The following is an 18739-nucleotide window of genomic DNA, read 5'->3' as shown; positions in this document are numbered from 1 at the left end:
ATCTCGGCTCACTGCAACCTCTGCCTCCTGGGTTCAAGCGACTCTCCTGCCTCAGCCTCCCGAGTAACTGGGATTACAGGTGTGTGCCACCATGCCCAGCTAATTTTTGTATTTTTGGTAGAGACAGGGTTTCACCATATTGGTGAGGCTGGCCTCAAGTGATCCACCCACCTCAGCCTCCCAAAGTGCTGTGATTATAGGTGTGAGCAACTGTGCCCGACCATCTTTCTCTATTTCAATTCCCCTGTCTTGATAAATCAGCTCTGTCTAAGCAGCAGGCAAGGTGAACCCCTTGGGCAGTGACAGCTATGTGACCCTGGACAAGTCACCATCCCTCTCTGTGTCAGCTGTGATCTAAACATGGACGGAACTGGAAGCTGTTATGTTACATGAACCACCCAGGCACAGAAAGACAAATACCATATGTTCTCTAAGAGGGAGGTAAACAACGTATACACAATGGAGACACGGAAGGGGAGTGGGTAGGTAATGAATGCAATGTACGTGATATAGTTTGGATATTTGTCCAAACTCCAAATCTCAGGTTGAAATGTAATTCCCAGCATTAGGTGAAGCCTGGTGGGAGGTGATTAGATGGGGGGACAGACCTCTCATGAATGGTCTAGCACTATCCCCTTGGTGATAAGTGGGTTCTGGCTTTCAGTTCACGTGACATCTGGTTGTTTAAAATTGTGTGGTGCCTCCCCCATCACTGTCTTCTTTTTTTTTTTTTTGAGACGGAATCTTGCTCTGTTGTTGGGCTGGAATTCAGCGGCACAATCTCGGCTCACTGCAACCTCCGCCTCCCTGGTTCAAGTGATTCTCCTTCCTCAGCCTCTCGAGTAGCAGGGATTACAGGCATGCGCCACCACGCCCAGCTAATTTTTGTATTTTTAGTAGAGACGGGGTTTCACCTTGTTGACCAGGATGGTCTCGATCTCCCGACCTCGTGATCCGCCCACCTCGGCCTCCCAAGTGCTGGGATTACAGGCATGAGCCATCATGCCTGGTGCCCCCTTACTCTCTTTCACCCAATTCGCCTTCCGCCATGAATGAAAGCTCCCAGACACCTCCCCAGAGGCCAAGGAGATGCCGGCACCATGCTTGTAAACCTGCAGAATTGTGAGCCACATTAAACTTGTCTTTATAAATTACCCAGTCTCAGTTATTTCTTTATAGCAATGCAAGAACAGCCTAATACAGTACATTATTTGGGTGATGGATTTCCTGAGAGCCCTGACTTCACCACTGTGCAATATATCAGTTGCACTTGTAACCCATAAATTTCTACAAATGAAAAATAATAATAAACATAAAGTCCCTGGCCAGACATGGTGGCTCACGCCTGTAATCCCAGAACTTTGGGAGGCCGAGGTAGGTGAATCAACTGAGGTCAGGAGTTCTAGACCAGCCTGGCCAAGATGGTGAAACCCTGTCTCTACTAAAAATACAAAAATTAGCCAGGCATGGTGGCAGGTGCCTGTAGTCCCAGCTACTTGAGAGGCTGAAGCAGGAGAACAGCTTGAACCTGGGAGGCGGAGGTTGCAGTGAGCCGAGATCATGCCACTGCACTCTAGCCTGGGCAACAGAGTGAGACTCCATCTCAAAAAAAAATAAACAAATTAAATTAAATTAAAAATAAAGTCCCCTCTAGCTCTGCCATTCTACAATTCTCCAAGTGTGGCTACCTGTGATGGGAAAGTGTCCTAAACACTGAACACTGACCAAGATGATAAAGAAAGAAAAGGGGCCAGGCACAGTGGCTCACACATGTAATCCTAGCACTTTGGAAGGCCAAGGTGGGCAGATTACCTGACGTCGGGAGTTCAAGACCAGCCTGCCCAACATGGAGAAACCTCATCTCTACTAAAAATACAAAAATTAGTCGGGTATGGTGGCACATGCCTGTAATCCCAGCTACTCGGGAGGCTGAGGCAGGAGAATCACTTGAACCCAGGAGGCAGAGGTTGCAGTGAGCAGAGATCATACCTTTGCAGGCAGGCAGGCAGGAAAGAAGGAAGGAAGGAAGGAAGGAAGGAAGGAAGGAAGGAAGGAAGGAAGGAAGGAAGGAAGGAAGGAAGGAAGGAAGGAAGGAGGGAGGGAGGGAGGGGAGAGAGGCGGGAGGGGAGAGAGGCAGGCAGGAAGGAAGGAAGGAGAGGAAGAAAGGAAGGAAGGAGGAAGGAAGGAAGGAAGGAAGGAAGGAAGGAAGGAAGGAAAGAAAGAAAGAAAGAAAGAGAAAGAAAAGAAAGAAAGAAAGAAAGAAAGAAAGAAAGAAAGAAAGAAAGAAAGAAAGAAAGAAAGAAAGAAAGAAAGAAAAAAGAATTAGCAGGACCTGCAAAATTTTCAACTATCATCTACTCTGACCTTTTTCCCAATTATTATTTCTTGTGGTTGATTCACCAACAATGAACCCAAAGTGGGTTTACTGACCACCCACTTTGTGCTATATTGTGGTCATAAATTTATAAAACTGTGTCCTCATCCTGAGAAAAGCAAGACACATCAATGAAGAAAACTTGGCATACAAGGCCAGGAGCGGGGGTTACACCTGTAGTCCTAGCACTTTGGGAGGCCGAGGCAGGAGGATTGCTTGAAGTCAGAAGTTCAAGACCAGCCTGGGCAATATACCAAGATGCTGTCTCTACAAAAAATAAAAATAAAAATTTAACCCAGCATAGTGGTGCACACCTGTAGTTCCAGCTACTTGGGAGGCTGAGGTGGGAGGGTCACTGGAGCCCAGGAGTTTTGAGGCTACAGTGAGCCATGATCGAACCACTGCACTTAGCCTGGGCAACAGAGCAAGACCCTGTCTCTAAAAAAAAAAAAAAGAAAGAAAGAAAGAAAGAAAAGAAAAAGAAAAAACTTGCAATACAGTAGGGGGACTCTTGCAGGAATTTAAAAAAAAAAAAATTCTTGCAAAATGCTGTGAATCCCGTGGTAAAATTTCACGCTCCCACAGTTCTGAAATTTTTCTTACACATAAGTTGGATGCTTTTTTGTCACACTCCAAGAATCGTGAATATAAAATGCATGACCAAATTTCATAAGGGAGACACATTCAGGTTTTATTATTCACTTTACGTGCATTATCATAACTGCTGCTTAATCAAGTTTGCACAATGTCCTCCTGAAGACAAAACTACATAACTTCACAAAATTTAAATGTGCTGACATGGAGCAACTTCATCGGTGAATGAAACAATCATGATTTAATTGGTAGCAGCAGGTGTGACGTTTGGAGACGCACTGTTGACAGGAAAACACATGAGTGGAGAATTGGATTTCAGAAGTATGGCTCTGAATCTGAAAAATCCTGTTATGCTCATTTCTTTTTTTTTTAAAGCAAAAACCTACACTCGTGTTTCATAAACATTCCAGCAAACCAGTTTCCCTCTGGAGATCGGGGGGGTGGCGTAGTTGTGTGCAGCTGGGGTAGGAAGTCTGTAGTAAGGAGGTAGGAGATGGCCGGGAGAGGTGCCCACAGCTGTGAGCTGGAGAGCAAAATCCCCAGCCTTTGGGAGCAACTGGGCAACCCAGTGCAGGATGGGGAGTTGGAAAGGGCTGGCAGAGCAGTAATGCCAAGGTCACCCCTCCTTACAACAAGTGACTCTGGATGGGATGATGAGCCTGACTCTGAAGAGGACAAATGCACTATTTTCACAATACACACACACTCATATACATGCACACACACATTCACATACACACCCACGTGAGCACGCACGTGCACTCACACACTCTCACACCTTCACACGCTTGCACAAACTCACTTGCAAGCTCTCACAAACTAACACATACACACACGCTCACACATTCACACTCTCATTTGCTCTCTCACACTCACACACACACTCGTGCTTGCACATTCACACAAACACACTCATGCACACTTCCACACACACACTCTCACCAGAACACACGCTCAGCACCCTCAGACTCACTCAGGCACACTCACATTCACATACTTTTACACAATCATGCACACACACACGCACCTTCTCACACGATTGGATAAACACACACTCAGCCTCACACTAACACACTAAACACCCTCACCTACCTAAGGACTAAACTCTGACCGTTTTCTTCTCTTGCCCAGATTCTTATCTAAGGAGTCTGGGGAGTCACGCCGTTCAAATCACAAAGCCTCATCACACAGGTTTTATTTTAACCCTATATAATGTGGCCGGCTTTCCAACCAGGCTCTGGCATAACATCGCATGGCAGGTAAGGAAGGAAATCAAAATATTTTAACCTCAAATATGTTTCTATGCCATATCTTTTGATTTGGTTTTAGACAGAGCCTTGCTCTGTTGCCTAGGCTGGAGTGTAGTGGCGAAATCTTGGCTCGCTGCAAACTCTGCCTCCGGGGTTCAAGTGATTCTCCTGCCTCAGCTCCTGAGTAACTGGGATCACAGGGGCCCACCACCATGCCCAGCTAATTTTTTGTATTTTTTAGTAAGAGAAGGGGTTTTGCCATGTTGGCCAGGCTGGTTTTCAACTTCTGACCTCAGGTGATCCACCTGCCTCGGCCTCCCAAAGTGTTGGGATTACAGGCGTGAGCCACCGCACCCGGCTCTTTGTCATATCTCAAAATAGCGCTGCAAAGCTGTCTCTTGTGGTGGGGGTGGAGGGTGGGGGGGAATCTACACTCTGTAGAGAATCCCTTTCCCTTTTCCAGGCCTTTTTGATATCCAGGAGAGAGTCAACTAATAGTCTGACATCTTTTAAAATCTGACAAGAAACATTTACACACTATTCTCTCTGAAGCCTGCTACCTGGAGGCTGCATTTGCGTGATAAGAACCTAAGTCTCCACAATCTCTTATTTTATATTATTTTATTTTTTGAAACAGAGTCTCACCTGTCACCCAGGCTGGAGTGCAACGGAGCGATCACGGCTCACTGCAGCCTCCGCCTCCTCCAGCACAAGCAATCCTCCTCTCTCAGCCTCCTGAGTAGCTGGAAGTACAGACACACACCACCACACCTGGCTAATTGTTTTTGTATTTTGTAGAGACAAGGTATAGACATGTTGCCCAGGATGTTCTTAAACTCCTGGGCTCAAGTGATCCTCCCATGTCAGCTTCTCAAAATGCTGGGATTATAGGCATGAACCACCATGCCCGGCCTCTCACCATCCCTTGTCTTAACCCAGACATTCTCTTTCTATTGATTCCAGGTATTTAGATAAACTCTTTTAACCAGTTGCCAATCAGAAAATATTTGAATCCAGGGCTGGGAGTGGGGGCTTATGCCTGCAATCCCAGCACTTTGGGAGGCTGAGGCAGGCGGATCGCCTGAGGTCAGGAGTTCGAGATCAGCCTGGCCAAGATGGTAAAACTCCATCTCTACTAAAAATACAAAAATTAACCAGGCGTGGTGGTGCACGCCTGTAATCCCAGCTACTCGGGAGGCTGAGGCAGGAGAATCGCTTGAACGCGGGAGGCAGAGTTTGCAGCGAGCCAAGATCACACCACTGCACTCCAGCCTGGGTGACAGAGCGACACTCCATCTCAAAAAAAAAAAAAAAAAATCTTTGAATCCACCTATGACCTGGAAACTCCAGCTTTCTGTTGTCCCATTGCATATCTTACATGTATTGATTGATGTCTTATGTCCCCCTAAAATGTATAAAACCTAACTGTGGCCCAGTCACCGTAAGGGTATGTTCTCAGGGTCTCCTGGGGGCTATATCATGGGCCATGGCCACTTATATTTGGCTCACAATAAATGTCGTCAAATATTTTACAGAGTTTGAGTCTTTTCATCAACATACCCATGTATGCTCACACTCACGTAACTCACATGCTTACACTCATAACTCACACGCTGTGTAAACTCACACACACACGCTTGCACGCTGTCTCAAATGCTCATATGTGCCTACTTGCTCACATACACACCAACACACATTCACTTACTCTGTCACACTCACATACACTCTTACATGTTCACACTCACATAAGCACACATGCACACTCATGCACTTACCCACGCACTTTTTTTTTCTCTTTTTTGAGCTGGGGTCTTGCTCTGTCACCCAGGCTGGAGTGCAGTGATGCAATCATGGCTCGCTGCAGCCTCAACCTCCCTAGTTCAAGTGATCCTCCTGCCTCAGCCTCCCAAGTAGCTGGGACTACAGGCATGCACCACCACACCCAGCTAATTTTTGTTTGTTTTTTTTTTTTCTTTCTTTTTTTTTTTTTTTTTTGAGACAGAGTCTCACTCTGTTGCCCAGGCTGGAGTGCATTAATGCAATCTCAGCTCACTGCAACCTCCTCCTCCCGGGTTCAAGCAATTCTCCTGCCTCACCCTCCCGAGTAGCGGGGATTACAGGTGTAACACCATGCCCAGCTAATTTTTGTATTTTCACTTGAGACAGAGTTTCACCACATGGGTCAGGCTGGCATCGAACTCGGGACCTCAAGCAAACCATCAACCTCGGCCTCCCAAAGTGCTAGGACTACAGGTGTGAGCCACTGTGCCCAGCTTTTTGTTATTTATCTATTTGTTTATTTACTTTTTTGAGACAGAGTTTCACTCTTGTTGCCCAGGCTGGAATGCAATGGCATGATCTTGGCTCACTGCAACCTCCGCCTCCCTGGTTCAAGCGATTCTCCTGCCTCAACCTCCCGAGTAGCTGGGATTACAGGCACCCGCCACCACATCTAGCTTTTTTTTTTTTTTTTTTTTGTACTTTTAGTGGAGACAGGGTCTTGCGATTTTGGCCAAACTGGTCTTGAACTCCTGACCTCGGGTGATCCACCGGCCTTGGCCTCCCAAAGTGCTGGGGATCACAAGCATGAGCCACCGCGCCAGTCCTGTTAAAATTTTTTATAGAGGCGTTTCTTGCTATGTTGCCCAGTCTGGTTTCGAACTCCTGAGCTCAAGTGATTCTCCCACCTCCTCGGCCTCCCAAAGTGTTGGGATTACAGGCATAAGCCACTGTGCCCAGCTCCCAACACACTTGATATGCACATGTGCACACACACACACTCTCACATTCACGTGCTGCCTCGTTGCTGTGTTACAGGGTGATGCTAAAACGGGACTCATCACCCACCATTTCAGGAGGGGTCCCAAAGGCTTAGGACAATGCCATAGGTGCCCAGTGTCCCCAAAGTGAGGAGCTACAGCAGCCATGCACGAAACGTCTTGCCCGGTGAAACCAGTTCCAGCAGCCTTAGCATCTCCGCCTCCAGGCTATGTAAAGGAAAGTGGGCCAGGCAGGGTGGCTCACGCCTGTCATCCCTGCACTTTGGGAGGCCGAGGCGGGTGGGTCACTTGAGGTCAGGAGTTTGAGACCAGCCTGGCCTGGCCAACATGGTGAAATTCCGTCTCTACTAAAAAATACAAAAAAATTGCCAGGCGCAGTGGCTCACGCCTGTAATCCCAGCACTTTGGGAGGCCGAAACGGGCGGATCACGAGATCAGGAGATTGAGACAATCCTGGCTAACAAGATGAAACCCCGTCTCTACTAAAAATACAAAAATTAGCTGGGCGTGGTGGCAGGCGGCTATAGTCCCAGCTACTCGGAAGGCTGAGGCAGGAGAATAGCGTGAACCCGGGAGGTGGAACTTGCAGTGAGCCGAGATTGCGCCACTGCACTCCAGCCTGGGCAACAGAGCGAGATTCCATCTCAAAAAAAGGAAAAAAAATTAGCCAGGTGTGGTGGCAGACGCCTGTAATCCCAGCTACTCAGGAGGCTGAGGCAGTAGAATTTCTTGAACCTGGGAGGCAGAGGTTGCAGTGAGCCAAGATGGTGCCACTGCATCCCAGCCTGGGTGACAGAGTGAAACTGTGCCTCAAAAAGAAAAAAAAAAAAAAAAAAGAAAAGTGAAGAATTCATGGTGGGGAGGGGCGCGGGGTTGCAATATCTTGAGCCTGGATTTCTTTGAAGAACGTGCTGACCCTCACCCCAGCACCTCAGAGGGGAGATTTAGCTGCTTCCTACCTTACTCCCAAGAGAACCCCAAGGAGAGTACAATACCCCTTCCCCAGTTTGGGGGCCACAGGAGCCTGGGAGGACTCTGACTCTAGCTTGGAGGGGAGAGCGGTGGCAGAGTGCAGTAGCCAGCTCCCCTCTGCAGCATACGTGTGTATTTCACGTCGGCCACATGCGGAGCCCCAGCACCCCACAAAGGAAGCAGGACTTGCAAGAGGGGCATCTGGGACTGGGTGACCCAGCAGTAAGGGGGATCCTGGGAAGTCAGAGGTGGAGGCCACGGCTCTGAGCAGGCAGCCAGAACAGGGCCTCCCAACCCCTGCGACGTGGAAGTGCCCAGGCTGGGCATGCGTCGTGCCTGGGAGATCCGAGAACGCACCCTACGAAGGGGCCAGCAATCCACAGGAGTCACTCTCAGGGGCCATATCAACAGAAGGCAACAGTATCCACTGAGTAAGACTCTCTGTCCTGGCATCTGCCTGGCCCCCTTCTTTTCCATCCCAAGGGCCCCTAATCAGTATCTGCAAGTGAAAAATAAAGACAGATGGAGCGTGGTGTCTCCGGCCTGTAATCCCAGCACTTTGGGAAGCTGAGGCAGGTGGATCACTTGACATCAGGAGTTCAAGACCACCAGCCTGGCCAATATGGGGAAACCCAGTCTCTACTAAAAATACAAAAATTAGCTGTGCGTAGTGGCGCACGCCTGTGATCCCAGCTACTCAGGGGCCTAGAAAGGAGAATCACTTGAACCCGGGAGGCGGAGGTTGCAGTGAGCCGAGATCATGCCACCGCACTCCAGCCTGGGAGACAGAGCGAGACTCCATCTCAAAGAAAGAAAGAAAAAGAAAGACCTAGAAAAAAAGAAAGGGCTCACAACCCTCTCGCTGCCGCGGATCTGCCAGCCAGAAGCAGGCCCAGCTGGGACAGAGGAGAAGCTTTTGTTTAGATTAAAAATGGCAGTTTTAAAATTAATTCCTGAAATGAGATTACTCTTCCGACTACAAGAGACCAGAAAAACTACAGAATCCACCCAGGGCCTGGAGCAGGTGCAAGGACCAAGCTGCTGTTGTCTGCACCCTGCTGAGCACAGCCGATGCCAAAAAAATCAGGTCCCTCCCTTAACCTCCACGCAATGGGATCAATGGAGCCCTGGGCTCAGGAGTGCAAGCTTGGCGTTTGGGCTCTGCCCATAATTCACTATACAACATTGCACAGGTACCTAAACCTCTCTGAACCCATTTCCTGATCTGTGTGATGAGGATACCGGGGAGGCCAGGATGCCTGGTGTAAGGCTGTGAGTGTGGGAGGGGTGCATGGATGCCAGGTTTGCAAAATACAGACCTGACCTCATTCCTCTGAACCCACACCCTTCGGCCGTCCCCACTGTCATCAGGAGAGAGTCTGGGCTGCTGAGCCATGTGTGCTAGACCTTCTCCACCTGACACAGCCACCTCTGGCCCTCACCCACCAGGCAGGAGCCCTCCAGATGCACCAGACACTCTCACTTCAATCTGCGCTTGGAATGATGAAGATGGTAATGAGAACAATAAAAGTAGATATGATAGGCCGGGCGCAGTGGCTCATGCCTGTAATCTCAACACTTTGGGAGGCTGAGGCAGGTGGATCATTTGAGGCCAGGAGTTCAAGACCAGCCTGGCCAACTTGGTGAAACCATGTCTCTACTAAAAACAAAAAAAAAAATAGCCAGGCCTGGTAGTGGGCACCTGTAATCCCAGCTACTCAGGAGGCTGAGGCACAAGAATCGCTTAAACCTGGGAGGTGGAGTTAGAAGTGAGCCGAGATCGTACCACTGCACTCCAGTCTGGGTGACAGGGGGAGACTCTGTCTTAAAAATATATAAATATAATAATAGCTTCAATTGCAGACTCACAGTGTACTGAGTGATTTACATAAGCTGACTGAGATCAAGAGTTGTCATTATTCCCAATTTACAGACAAGGAAACTGAGGCACAAAGAGATTAAGCAACTTTGTCAAGGTGGTGGAACTAGGATCTGAACCCAGGCAGAATCGGTTCCAGAGCCCAGTAATACTAATTTGTGTTTGTTCAGCACAGGGGAACATTTTTCCTCTCATCTACACACAGGGACTGATCTTGGGCCCCTGATTCAGAAACTGAGCTAATATCTCTGGAGATGCTCTTTTTTTTTTCTTTTTTTTTTTTGAGACAGAGTCTCCCTCTGTTCCCCAGGCTGGAGTGCAGTGGCGCAATCGAGGCTCACTGCAACCTCTGCCTCCTGGGTTCAAGCAATTGTCCTGCCTCAGCCTCCCAAGTAGCTGGAATTACAGGAGTAATTTTTTATTTTTAACCTAATTTTAGCTAATTTTGGTATTTTTAGTAGAGACAGGGTTTCACCACGTTGGCCAGGCTGGCCTCGAACTCCTGACCTCAGGTGATCTGCCCATATTGGCCTCCCAAAGTGCTGGGATTACATGCATGAGCCACCGCTCCTGGCCACAGTCTTTTTCGGCCCCTCATTCTGAATTTCATGGGCTTGGCCTGTGCCACTCCGGAACCTGATGGCTGCCAAGTCCAGGCGCGGGGCACACCAGTAGGTGGCACTGTGTCACCATCCCAACGGGCCAAGACTCAGCTTTGTAGCCCCCCTGGGTCTCACCTGAATGCCCAAGACATGTTCCACATTTGTGGCCCTTCTTCCCAGTCTTGGGAAAAAACCTGAGGGAGCCTGGTCTCCTGTCCCCGTGAAGAATTGCCAGCCCCTGCTGCTAGGATCCAGTTGGGCAAACTTTCTTTTTTTGTTGCTTTTCTTTTTGTTTTGAGACAGTCTTGCTTGTTGCCCTGACTGGAGTGCAGTGATGCAATCTCGGCTCCCTGCAGCCTTCACCTCCTGGGTTCAAGCAATTCTCCTGCCTCAGCCTCCCGAGTAGCTGGGATTACAGGCACGCACCACCACACCTGGCTAATTTTTGTATTTTTAGTAGAAATGAGGTTTCACCATGTTGGCCAGGCTGGTCTTGAACTCCCGACCTCAGGTGATCTGCCCGCTTTGGCCTCCCGAAGTGCAGGGATTACAGGCATGAGCCACTGCGACTGGCCTAGGCAAACTTTCTAAAATGCAGATCCAGTTTGGGGACTGCCTTCCCTCAAAAATGGGGTGTACATATTTTATTTAACCTCTGACAGCCTTGAGGCCACACTCAGTTGAGGACACCAGGCTCCAAGAGGGGACTCAACTTCCTCAAGGCTCCCTGCAGAGTCACCAGCTGCACGGTAGTGTCAACTTTGCTGCTTGGTGGGAACATTAAGGGCCAATAACAAGGTCCCGGCCAGGTGCCACACAGTCCTGGATGGGGGGGGGTCCCTCCTACCCCTAAGACTTTAACAACTCTTAGATTTTGGAGGCAAAAACAAGATTGGCCTCTGATGCCTGGATTCTCCCCAAGGTGGAGGGGCCCCATCCATCCTGGACTTCCAGTGGTCACCAAGTCCACTGTATGGCCCACGGGCTCTGCCTGCTTTGATCTGGTGTCCTCCCTGGCCTCCCAGGTGACTTTGTTTTCCAGCCACACTGGTCTTCTCACAAATCTCCAGCATACCAGGTTCCCCACCTCTTTTTTTTTTTTTTCAGACGGAGTCTCACCCTGTCGCCCAGGCTGGAGTGCAGTGGCACGATCTTGGCTCACTGCAACCTCCATCTCCTGGGTTCAAGCGATTCTCCTGCCTCAGCCTCCGGAGTAGCTAGGTTCACAAGCATGCACCACCACCCCTGGCTAATTTTGTATTTTTAGTAGGGACGAGGTTTCTCCATGTTGGTCAGGCTGATCTCGAACTCCTGACCTCATGTGATCCCCCTGCCTCAGCCTCTCAAAGTGCTGGGATTACAGGCGTAAGCCACTGCACCCGGCCCCAAGTGATGTTTTTAAAGCAGGAATCTCCTTGAACCCCTCCTAGCTTTTCTTCAATCTTAGGACAAGGCCAGGCATGGTGGCTTATGCCTGCAATCCCAACACTTTAGGAGGCCAAGACAGGAGGATCACCTGAAGCCAGGAGTTCAAGACCAACCTGAGTAACATAGCAAGACCCCCATTTCTACCAAAAATGTATAAATTAGCCAGGCATAGTGGCGCATGCCTGTAGTCCCCATGTACTTGGAAGGCGGAGGTGGGAAGATTGCTAGAGTCCAGGAGTTTTAGACCAACCTGAGAAACATAGCCAGACCCTCTCTCAGAAAAAAAAAAAAGAAGAAAATCAGTGGGACGTAGTGGCACGTGCCTGTAGTTCCAGCTATTTAGAAGGCTAAGCCAGGAGGATCACTTGAGTCCAGGAGTTTGAGGCTGCAGTGAGCTGTGAATGCACCACTGCATTCTAGCCTGGGCAACACAGTGAGGCCCTGTCTCTTAAAAGAAAAAAATCTTAGGACAATACCCAACTCCTAAGCCTAACCTTGTGGACTTTTGCCATCTGGCTACTGTCCACCTTGGCCACTCCTCCGCCTCTCCTTGGCCACCCATCCTCCCCGCCCCCATTCAGAACTCCGCCCCCATTCAGAACTCCGCCCCCATTCGGAACTCCGCCCCCATGCAGAACTCCAGCCCCATTCAGAACTCCACCCCATTCGGAAACTACCCATTCAGAACTCCGCCCCCATCCAGAACTCAGCCCCCATTCAGAACTCCAGCCCCATTCGGAACTCCGCCCCCACTCAGAAACTTCGCCCCATTCAGAAACTCCGCCTCCATTCAGAAACTCCGCCCCCATTCAGAACTCCACCCCCATTCAGAACTCCACTGGCCATTTATGCATGTGCTCTGTCTCTGCCCAAGACATGCAGCCTCCCAGAGATCAGTGAAAGTGCTGCCTCCTCTTAGAAGCCCACCCTGACTAGCCCACACTCAGGCCCTTCCATCCTACAGCAAGCTGGGCCCCTTCAATCTACACCCTCAAAGAACCCAGACTTCTCTTCTAAGCACTTATGATTATACACCCATCTATGCAATTATTTGTCTGACATCCCTCTCCTCCACAGAGCCACTGGCTGCACCGCCTGCCTATCTTAGGGCTAAGCACATCGTCTGCACCCAATGAAGATTGGTGGAAAGAACGAAGCATTCAACGAACGGGGTGCCTGGATGCAGTCTCAGTCTGGGGGTGGCTCAAGCCTGTAATCCCAGCACTTTGGGAGGTCGAGGCGGGCGGATCACCTGAGGTCAGGAATTTGAGACCAGCCTGGCCAACATGGTGAAACCGTCTCTACTGAAAATACAAAAATTAGCCCAGCATGGTGGTGCACACCTGTAATCCCAGCTACTCAGGAGGCTGAGGCAGGAGAATCGCTTGAACTCAGGAGGTGGAGGTTGCAGTGAGCAGAGATTGTGCCACTGCACTGCAGCCTGGGGGACAGAGTGAGACTCTGTTTAAAAAAAAAAAAAGCTGTGGGGGAGGGGTCCCCGAAGAAATGAGGTCCCCATCACTGGAGGTGAGTAAGCAGAGGTCTTGGCTGTCTGGTCTCCAAAGTGGATGTGCTCAAAAGCGTCACGAGGTCCCGCCTCAGGTACGGGGAGACATGGCACCATCCAGGGATCACCTGCTCAGAACGACTCTGCCAGCCCAGAACCTTGCCTGGGGGAGCCAGGTGCCCCCACCTTCACTGGACAGGTACCCCTTCTCAGCCTCCATGCCTGCCCACCCCCAACTCCTCCCCTGGCCTCCACTTCCTCACTAGGAACCCCCAGGAGGAGAAACAGACTGGGAGGTTCCGAGTCAGGCTGGAGACTCAACAGGAAATGAGAGTGGGGGTTTCCGAGCAGGAGGCAGGGGATTATTAATCTCTTGATTAATCGCCGCGGGCCATCGGGGAGGGGAAAGGGGCTTCCCACTGCAGTTCTGAGGCCTCCAGCCTCCCCAGAATCCAAGCTAGGCGTTTCCGAGTGCCAGACAGAGTGGACAGTGGGCCCAGTGGGCAGGGTCTTCTGCCAAGCCTCACCTCACCCTCTGGCCCGGGTCACAGTCCACCTGTGGGTGGTGTGGGGGTGCGGACAGTGGATGCAGCCCAGACAGGCCCCCACTGCTTGGGGTGGGCAGCCGTGGTGAGCTTCTCAACCCAAACAGTCCCGCTAAGGAGGAGAGGCAGGGAAGAAAGAGCATGTTTTAAGAAAGCACTTCAATCCAGGACTTTGTGTTGCCTTGCGGGCATCCGTCCTGAACAGCAGGCGACCCAACCAGAGGGGGGAGGCTGGCGGGCAGGGGGCTGTCTGGCAGAGGGGAATGAAGGAGGCAGACGAAGCCCCGGAGAGTTCCGGCAAACCCCTCTGCTCAGCACATCTGGAAAAGGTTGGCTCTAATGCCATCAAAGGACTCTGAGGGGCCGGGGAGACAGCCAAGGGCAGGGGAAGCCTGACCGAAGAAAACTTAACCCCCCGAGTCCCTGGGACTCGTCCTTTTAAGTCTATCAGGCCCCAGAGCCCCAGCCCATCCCAGCCAGCAGCCAGCCGAGGGGCTTAGGAGGGGACCAGGGCGGTGTCAGTGATGCTCAATGTCCGTGACGCCCAACCTCTCCACTGCAATGAACAGAGCCCAGCCGGGGCTGTGACCCACTCCAGAGGAAGGCGGGTGGGGGGAGGTGGGTTCTATTTCCCAGGATGGGAAATTGAGGCACAGAGGAGGGAGGCATGGCTTGTGCTATCTGCCTTTGAGTCCCCGACCCTCTCAGAAAAGTCACCCAGTCCAGTCCAGTCTCCCAGCCATCAGGGAGGGCATTGGCCCAGGGTGCCTGCCTCCAGCCAGGGGCTTCCTCCAGGGCCGACTGCATGGCCTGAACAGCTGTCTTTTTTTTTTTTTTTTTTTTTTTTTTTTTTTTTTTTTTTTGAGATGGAGTCTCGCTGTCACCCAGGCTGGAGTGCAGTGGTGCAATCTCAGCTCACTGCAACCTCTGCCTCCCAGGTTTGAGCAAGTCTTCTCTCTCAGCCTCCTGAGTACTAGGAGCAATCGCCATTACACCTGGCTAATTTCTGTATTTTTAGTAGAGATGGGGTTTCACTATGTTGGCCAGGCTGGTCTCCAACTCCTGACCTCAGGTGATCTGCCTGCCTCAGTCTCCCAAAGTGCTGGGATTACAGGCATGAGCCACCGTGCTGGGCCCCGAAACAGAGCCCATTCTTCCCTACCAGGATCTCTTCCCCTAGTGAAATCTCCTAGTCCCCCAGGTCTCTGCTAAATGTCACTCCCAAGGGAAACCCACGGACCAGGTCTCCCTCCAATGCTGTGAGTTTTTCATGAACATGTCCTTCCCATGCCAACCCTGTACACACGAGGAGAGAATCATGTTCTCTCTACACACTAGTGCCTGGCCCTTTACTGCTCAGACAACATTAAATGAACAATCGAACAGATGAACAAATGACCTGCAAAGCCCCAGGCAAGGTCACTGTCCCCAGTACGCCCAACCAGAGCAGGCAGGTGCCTGCATTCTCGTCCACATCATGCTGTTGACCAACTGGGTACCCTGCCACGCGCCCTGTCCCCATGCTTACTAGTGAGGATTAGTTTTAAGTACCACCTTCTCTCCTCACCAACACACACACACACACACTACAACATTCCAACATTATTTTTAACAGAAAAATCAGGCCAGGTGCAGTGGCTCATGCTTGTAATCCCAACACTTTGGGAGATAGAGGCAGGAGGATCACTTGAGTTCAGGAGTTCAAGACCAGCCTGGGCAACATAGTGAGACCCTGTCTCCACAAAAAATTAAGAACAAAAAGAAATTAACCAAGCCTGGTGGCGTGTGCCTGTAGTCCCAGCTACTTGAGAGGCTGAGGTGGGAGGACCGCTGGAGACCAGGAGTTGGAGGCTGCAGTGAGCCATGATTGTGCCATTGCACTCCAGTCTGGGTAATAGAGCAAGACCCTGTCTCTACAAAGAGAGAGAGAGAGAGAGAGAGAGAGAGAGAGACAGGATGGGAGGGAGGAGGGAGGGAGGAAGGGAAAAAGAGAAAGAGGTGGGGTGGAGAAAGACGGAGAGAGAGAAGGAAGGAAGGAAGGGAGGGAGGGAGGGGACAGAGATGAAAGAAAGAAAGAGAAAGAAAGAAAGAAAGAAAGAAAGAAAGAAAGAAAGAAAGAAAGAAAGAAAGAAAGAAAGAAAGAAAGAAGAAAGAAAGAAAGAAAGAAATAAAGAAAGAAAGAAAGAAAGAAAGAAAGAAAGAAAGAAAGAAAGAAAGAGAGAAAGAAAAGAAAGAAAGAAAGAGAAAGAAAAAGAAAGGAAGGAAGGAAGGAGGGAAGGAAGGAGAGAGAGAAAGAGAGAGAGAAGGAGAAAGAGAAAGAAAGAAGAAAGAAAGAAAGAAAGAAAGAAAGAAAGAAAGAAAGAAAGAAAGAAAAGAAAAGAAGAGAGAGAAAGAGAGAGAGAAAAAAAAAACAGAGAGAGAGAGAGTAGGGGGGAAAGGGAGGGAAGGGAAGTGGATTGTGCCATTCACCAGATGGGAAAATCCACAAATAAGATAGTTGTATTATAGATACCTATGTTGCTTTCATCTCACAAGAAGATGAATGCATTCATTTAATGAACACCGTTGAGCACCTCAGTGTGCTGGCCCATGTAGTAAAGTCCTGGGAATAATGAGATGAGGACAGAGCATCCTGCCTTCAAGGCACTTCCAGGTTGGTAGGAAGAGTCAGCCCGGAAATCAAAGACTTTCAGTGTTCTGTGGATCCCCCTGCGTGGGCGCCCCTGCTGTGGCCTTCCCTCCTGTTGCTGCTCTGACAGGGCCCCCCTCTTTCTCTGAGCCACCCCGCTCGGCTTCTCCAGCACTGGTCCCTGCAGCTGTCCTTTCCCCGCCTGCCCCAGCCTGTCCCCCCTTTCTGAGGATCATTCTCAGTGGTTTATAAGCATCACTCCCCAAAAACTGCACTTGCCAGGGTCTCCAGTGACCCCAAACCTGATGATGACTCCTCTTCCCTCACCCTATGGGGTTTCTCAGAAGCAGCTGGGACAGTGCATTCTCTGTTCCACCCTCCCTCTGGAAACACCTCCCAGGATACCAGGAGGACACCTGCCTCTCCACCTAAGTCCCACCTGTAAGGTTGGGGTGCACAGGACTCTTCTGAGACCAGTATCCATTCTCCATTTATTCATCTCCAAGGTCACCTCCAGTCTCAGGACTTTATTCATTTTTTTTTTTGATACAGGGTCTGGCTCTGGTCGCTCAGGCTGGAATGCAGTGGTATGATATTGGTTCACTGCAACCTCCACCTCATGGGCTCAAGCAATCCTCCCATCTCGGTCTCCTGAGTAGCTGAGATTACAGGCGGCCACCACCACACCCAGTTAATTTTTTTCTGCTTTTAGTGGAAACGGTGTTTCACTGTGTTGGCCAGACTGGTCTCGAACTCCTGACCTTAAGCAATCCACCCACACCTCAGCCTCCCAAAGTATTGGGATTACAGGTGTGAGTCACCATGTCTGGCCCAGCAGCATTCTTAATCATAATAAAAGAACGCACTTCTTGGCTGGACATGGTGGCTTACGCTTGTAATCCTAGCATTTTGGGAGGCCCAGGCGGGTGGATCACCTGAGGTCAGGAGTTGGAGCCCAGCCTGACCAACATGGAGAAACGCCGCCTCTACTAAAAATACAAAATTAGCCAGGCGTGGTGGTGCATGCCTGTAATCCCAGCTACTCAGGAGGCTGGGGTAGGACAATCACTTGAACCTGGGAGGCAGAGGTTGCAGTGAGCTGAGATTGTGCCACTGCGCTCCAGCCTGGGCGATGGAGTGAGACTCCATCTAAAATAAAAAAAAAAATTACACTAAGAAGACTAGGGGCCAGGCACAATGGCTCATGCCTGTAATCTCAGCACTTGAGGCCGAGGGAAGCCGATCATTTGAGGTCAGGAGTTCAAGATCAGCCTGGCCAACATGGTGAAACCCCATTTCCACTAAAAAAAAATTAGCCAGGTGTGGTGATGAACACTGTAGACCCAGCTACTTGGGAGGCTGAGGTGGGAGGATCACTTAAACCTGGGAGACAGAGGTTGCAGTGAGCCGAGATCGTGCCACTGCACTCCAGCCTGGGTGACAGAGTGAGACTCCATCTAAAACAAAACCCAAAGTTCTCTGACATCTCTGATCTGATTTCATCCTCTTAACCTAATCATCAGTTCAGTAATGCTGCTTCATCTCCTGCAAGCCAGGTATTGGGAACATAGCAGCCAATGAGACAGCCCCCACCTCCTAAGGCTCCCAGACTAGCAGAAAGGGCAGGCGATGAGCAATCCAGCCAGGGAATGAATGCTACATTTCAGAGAGTGACAAGGGCTAAGAATAAGACAGAGCAAGTTAAGAGGCTGAAGAGTGACGGATGGGAGGGGTCGACAGACTATGATCAGAGAACAGAATCAGGCGAGACCCAGTTGTTCCCATTTCTGGAGTGAGAATGGTCCAGGCAGCAGGACAGTAACCACGAAGACCCCGAGGAGGAACAGAGCTGGTGTGTGGCAGCCCAGAGAGGTTCGTGGGGCCAGAACCCAGGGAGCAAGGCAGTGACTAGAAGGCTTTGGGGTCAGGAAGGGGAGCAGGCTCTACATGACGTTAGATCTCAGTCAGTCACGGAAAGGGGTATCAGCTTTACCGAGATGGGAGCTCCCAGAAGGTTCGGAGCATGGGAAAGACATGCTCTGACTTGGGATTTTATTTATTTATTTATTTATTTATTTATTTTTGAGACAGAGTCTTGCTCTGTCACCCAGGCTGGAGTGCAATGGTGTGATCTCGGCTCAACGCCACCTCCGCCTCCCGGGTTCAAGCGCTTCTCCTG

General features: G+C 50.2%; 1 protein-coding gene across 5 annotated transcripts in view; it reads right to left on the bottom strand.

Annotated features, from left to right (window-relative positions):
* The window catches only part of COL26A1 (collagen type XXVI alpha 1 chain), a 200471-nt gene that overhangs the window by 113758 nt on the left and 67974 nt on the right, over nucleotides 1-18739 (bottom strand). The window lies entirely within an intron of this gene.

The sequence above is a fragment of the Macaca mulatta genome, chromosome 3 (genome assembly GCF_049350105.2).
Source record: "Macaca mulatta isolate MMU2019108-1 chromosome 3, T2T-MMU8v2.0, whole genome shotgun sequence".
Taxonomy (NCBI): domain Eukaryota; kingdom Metazoa; phylum Chordata; class Mammalia; order Primates; family Cercopithecidae; genus Macaca; species Macaca mulatta.
This window is presented reverse-complemented; position numbering and strand designations above follow the sequence as displayed.